Here is a 5,854-nt window from a genome sequence, read left to right as displayed (position 1 = left end):
AGTTGAAAAGGCGCCCCCCTGCTGGCTACCAGCACGACGTTCTTTGTCGTAGAACCTGTAGGCGTGAAACGCGCGCCCCCTTGCTGGCTTACGGTCAGCACGGCGTCTTCTTGTCGTAGAACTGTAGGCAGTGAAACGGCTGCCCCCCTGCTTGGCATACGGCAGCAGACGTTCTTGTCGTAGAACCTGTAGGCAGTGAAACGGCGCCCCCTGCTGGCTACGGCAGCACGGCGTTCTTGTCGTAGAACCTGTAGGCAGTGAAACGGCGCCCCCTGCTGGCTACGGCAGCACGGCGTTCTTGTCGTAGAACTGTAGGCAGTGAAAGGCCCGAGCTTTGGTGCCGCTGCTGTCGTAGTGAGCTCACGGAAGCAGGCGTCGCAGAAGAATGCCGACTCTGCGAGAGCACAGACAGTCGTCGTACGTCCACCACCTGTAACAAACATCACTCACGTGTCAGGCCACACCGCCACGATTCTACCTCATTCTCATTAGGCCACTCGCGCAGCACTGCAGCCCCTCTAGAACATGGCTGTAAACAGGGCGAGATCGGCGGGGTGAGTGTCGGCAAGACAATTTCCAAATATCTTGTCGCTTTTCGACGTCGTGCGATAATTGTCGCGCTTCCTATTTTTCACTTTTTCTGGTATCCTACTGAATGGGCTCATATATGTACAGGATTACTACACTCTACTATGACGCCAGCAAATACGATGAATATGTCCCCCTTTCAAGCTAGTTTAACAGTCGGCTCCTCAGAAGAACTGCTACAGATACGAGAAACAAAGACTCAGCAGACATACCTCGCGTTGTACAGCAGGCATTACGATGCACACGGTTTTCTTCTTGCGCTCACGTTGCTGCTAACAATAGGGTATTTACTGACGTCAGACGAATCCTCAATATCATCATCACCTAAAACAGTGCCAGAAATTCTCTTGTAGCCCCTGCTACGGCTAATTCCAATCACCTCTCTCATTTTCGTTCCATGTTGCCAATTTATTGTGGTAATATGAGGTTTGTCTACACTTCAAAATGCGTTACACAAATTACAACACAAGAAACACGCATTAGAGACAATGCTGATTTGAGATAAAAAAAATATATGCTGCTGGAAATGTATCTCCATTGCACTCGAATTAAATACGACTGAATTTACTTATCTAATAACTGCATTGTATTCTGCATTGGTTTTGTGCATAATATACTCTTAGGGAGCTATTTAAGAATGTTGACCATATTTGACAGTATTTTTGCAGACACTTACCTACATGTAAAGTTAAGTCGTAATTTTGATCATTTCAGAACATGATCAACATAATTACAGTTGAACCTGTACATAAAGCTTCCTCAAGCGGAAACCTAAAGTGACCTTATAAATTTAGGTGGCCATTGTAATAGAGACGATTTCACAGTATAACTACTGCCACAATGTGTCCGTTATAGATAGATGTACGTTCTATAGAGGGTGGTTGCTAAAATTGTTTTGACGATAGAGGCTTGACCATCTGCTCTGTAAAGTCACAAAGCTATTGCAGTACTAAGAGGGGCCAATAGTAGGGGGCGCTGTTGCTCTCTAACCTAATGTCAGTGTAACACGATGAGATGACTCACAGTCCCCCTGGTGGACATAGAGGTATGGCAGGCCGACGCGCAGGGACAAGTCGAGCGAACTGCGTGTCCTCCATGGCCGCCTCCCTCATCTCACCGATCTGATTGGGTCTCGTCGCTGCCCACGTCCGAATGACGCTGCAGCAGCAAATAATCACATGTGAACGATTCAACGCCACAATTAAGTAATAACTTACCATAACAAAAAAACGTTAATTATATCATATTAACTATCATCGTGTAATTAACACTGTCAGCTTGTACGTATAGAGGGGGAAACCCAAGAAAAGATGCTTGAATTCGGTCGATGCAAATTACATAGACGATCAGTAAGCATTAACGTAATTGCTTTTCACCAGACAAATCAACAATCGTGTTTTTTAATTTTTTTCCATGAATCACAACACATACCTACGTTTGAGAACAGTTTTTTTCCAGAATATGTCTAATCTCACAATACTAAATGTTACCAACCAAATACATGTCGTAATGATACGTGCACTCACATCATTCCACTTACATTGGACTAGTTGCTCACACCTGAGCTAACATGTGTATGACCATGAAACCCCAAGTGTTCAACAATGTTAACAACAGCAATGAACAATAATCTCGATCTCAATAAATTATATTTTTGTATAATCGGTCAACTTTCAAATAGAATATGTGTGACTATGTAAAAAAATTCATACATATATTGATAATCAAAATAATAAAAATATACCACATGCAATGATCAACTCATCAACTACCCTCCCTTCACACATACACGTATTGTCAAGTATGTGCAATGCACCATAACCAGCAGATGAAAATACCTGCTCAGATCTTTAGCTTCAGGGTGGCGTAAATCATTGAGGAAGGTTCCTTCCTTTCACTGCCTACAGGTTCTACGACAAGAACGCTGTGCTGCCGTAGCCAGCAGGGGGCGCCACATGTCATGACAACTTGGAATATTTGTGTGGCATGCTCACATTGGCAGACTGCGATCTTGTAAGAAAAGATACTTGAGGCGGTGTGTGTGAAATCATGTTTCTGACATTGTGTCATGTTTTGATAAAATCATCTGGAGCAATCGTGCTTAGCTAGTGAATTTGATTGTAACGTGGTATCGTGCACATTGGTCACAGTGTCTTGTTGGTGACTCAAGCCGTGGCATGTGATATAAATTGTACATATTTTTACTTTGAACCATATTCTTTTCTCTAATTTTTGTCTGTTGTTTTCCAAGGTAGTTGACGGATATGTATATATATAGACGGGGGCGTGGGTGGGATAATTAATTCATGCGTACGGGTTCACTGATATGAGCTCTCAACCTGAAGTAGCAGCCAAGGTCAGTTTGCATAGTTGGGAATCGTGTCGCAATGCTGCGAGCAAAGTAAAGCATGTAGATCAGCTTTTACCGTGTACACGTGCCGTCGGCCCACCCGTGACTAGTTTGAACGTTAGGAGAACGGCCGAAGAAAATTCTCTTGGCAGTCAACGGTGACCGACGCACGAGCGCCATCTGCACTCACATTAATATCGGCATAGCGGGGAACCCAGGGCATGATGCTTCGAGCAAGGTGAATATTATAGAGCGGATTTTACCAAGCACACGTGCTGTCAGCCTGCCCGGCTCCGGTTTAAACGTATAAGAACGGCTGAAGAAATTATCTTGGCAGTCAACGGCAACCGACGTTTAGCGCCATTAGCCCATACATTAGCATAGCTGGGAATTGTGGTGCGATGCTGCGAGCGAAGTGAAGCATGTAGATAAGATTTTACCATGCACACGTGCTGCCAGCCTGCCCGGCTCCAGTTTGAACGTATAAGAACGGCCGAAGAAAATTATCTTGGCAGTCAACAGCGACCGACGTCGGAGCGCAATTAGCCCATACATTAGCATAGCTGGGAATCGTGGTGCGATGCTGCGAGCGAAGTGAAGCATGTAGGTTAGATTTTACCATGCACACGTTCTGTCAGCCTGCCCGGCTCCAGTTTGAACGTATAAAAACGGCCGAAAAAACTAATCGATCTTGGCAGTCAACGGCGACCGACGTCGGAGCGCCATGAGCCCATACATTATAATAGCTGGGAATCGTGGCGCGATGCTGCGAGCGAAGTGAAGCATGTAGGTTAGATTTTACCATGCACACGTTCTGCCAGCCTGCCCGGCTCCAGTTTGAACGTATAAGAACGGCCGAAGAAAATTATCTTGGCAGTCAACCGCGACCGACGTCGGAGCGCCATGAGCCCAAATTAGCACAGCTGGGAATCGTGGCGCGATGCTGCGAGCATGTGATCATGTAGATTAGATTTTACTAAGCACACGTGCTGTCAGCCAGCCCGGCTCCAGTTTGAACGTATAAGAACGGCCGAAGGAAATTTTCTTCGGCCGTTTTTATACAGCTCTTGGTTCCTCGTTATGCCTATATTTAGGCATTATGGGGAATTGGGCCTCGGACGTCGGTCGCCATTGACTGCTAAGCTAATTTTCTTTGGCCGTTTTTATACGGTTAAACTGGAGCCGGGCGGTCTGCCAGCACGTGTGCATGGTAACATCCGATCTATAATATTTACTTTTCTCGTACCATCACGCTCTTGGTTCCGCGTTATGCCTATATTTATATATGGGGAATTGGGCCTCGGACGTCGGTCGCCGTTGACTGCTAAGATGATTTTCTTCGGCGGCTTTTATACGGTTAAAGTGGAGCCGGGCGGGCTGCACGCCCTTGGTTCCGCGTCATGCCTATATTTGTATAATGCTCAGACATACTGACACATTTGTAGCCAAATGTGACACTGTCCTGCTATCTCTCGGCTAAATATTTTTTAAAGCGTGCTCAATACTTAAGCCGCATACTGTCGTATTTAGCAAATCGATAGTATTTTTTTCACATTATTGTTTTGATTTATAGAACGCATACAGAGCGGCAGTTGTGATATGAAGGATATCTATCCGGATCGTTAACTGGTCGTAGCAAATCTAGTTGTAGCAGGGATATAGACCAGAGTTAACTCAGTCAGGTATCTGCCAAATAAAACCATAGTTTTGATGAAATTATGCACTTAAAATGCTGAGCAAACAGTCCTTACAGTAACTTGACAGTAAATATCTATCCCGATGCCTTTCTTCAGTAATCACACTATGCGCTAGCAGACTTACCAATAATAAAATTAAAATATAGCCAATAAGTGGTGATATGAATGCTTCATGATGTGTCTAGCTGTATATCAAATCAAGTACGACCAGTAAATACACGTCGCAATAACATGTCACGAGTGATGCAAAGTAAATTAATGTTTCGCTTTACTATTTCTAAGATTAGGGAATATTTTGACTAGATCTATAATATATATATCTGATCATCACATATCGATTGTATTTTTTCTTCGTTAGTTTTTGTTCGTATAATACTGGGTAACGTCTAGCGATTTCTATAGCCGTCGCTATTAAGTTGAAAAAATAAAAAAATGAAAACAAAAAAATGATGAAAAAATCATGCCCCTGCAGCAGCGTTCAATCAAGACGGGATTCACTTTGCACTGGCTTGCATGACTGTCATGTCATTGTTGTAACAACAGAGTGTGCAAGACTATACGTAGCACTATTATAGACTATAGAGTGGGATAGATAGATAGATAGATAGATAGATAGACAGATGGATCGATACATAGATACATATAGATAGATAGATACATAGATACATAGATACATAGATACATATAGATAGATAGATAGATGGGTAGATAGATAGATAGATTTTTGGGTATTTTTCTTTCAATCAAGTGGTCACCAACTGAGCGCTTTATTTCCCGGGCAACGCCGGGTGTCCTGCTAGTAACTACATAAATCGAAAGTTAACTTCACAACAGTGTTAGACGCATTGCCATAATCGCCAATATATTTACGCTCAAATTCATGACTGGACGCTACTGCCGCCTCGTGACAGAAGCCGGCACTACAAGTGGAATACTTCCCACCAAAAAGACAGGAGCGAACCATTGTCCGGCGTGTTGTTTACTTTAAGCCCGCCGCACACGGTGAACTATCTGCAGAGCCAACGACCTACATTACGGTTTCCGTTACCGCGGCCACGTACAATCGCACCGAAAGATTCCCTATAGCACATTTTACTTTTACGTCTAGATCGTCATTTCCTATAAGAAGTGTAAACGGAAACAATACATGATATAAACAGCCTTCATCAAATGATTGAAAATAATTTTGTTGCAATGATATTTTTAATCTAGGGTATAT

General features: G+C 43.6%; 1 protein-coding gene across 1 annotated transcript in view; it reads left to right on the top strand.

Annotated features, from left to right (window-relative positions):
* The window catches only part of LOC106804882 (snRNA-activating protein complex subunit 3-like), a 20,061-nt gene extending 17,261 nt beyond the window's left edge, over window positions 1-2,800 (top strand). The window contains exon 10 of the mRNA XM_014806268.1: window positions 2,481-2,800. The gene's annotated coding sequence lies outside the window, so the exon portion shown is untranslated. The remainder of the gene's footprint in view (window positions 1-2,480) is intronic.
* Window positions 2,801-5,854: the final 3,054 nt, after the last annotated feature.

This window comes from Priapulus caudatus, unplaced genomic scaffold (genome assembly GCF_000485595.1).
Source record: "Priapulus caudatus unplaced genomic scaffold, Priapulus_caudatus-5.0.1 Scaffold5, whole genome shotgun sequence".
Lineage (NCBI taxonomy): Eukaryota > Metazoa > Priapulida > Priapulimorpha > Priapulimorphida > Priapulidae > Priapulus > Priapulus caudatus.
This window is presented reverse-complemented; position numbering and strand designations above follow the sequence as displayed.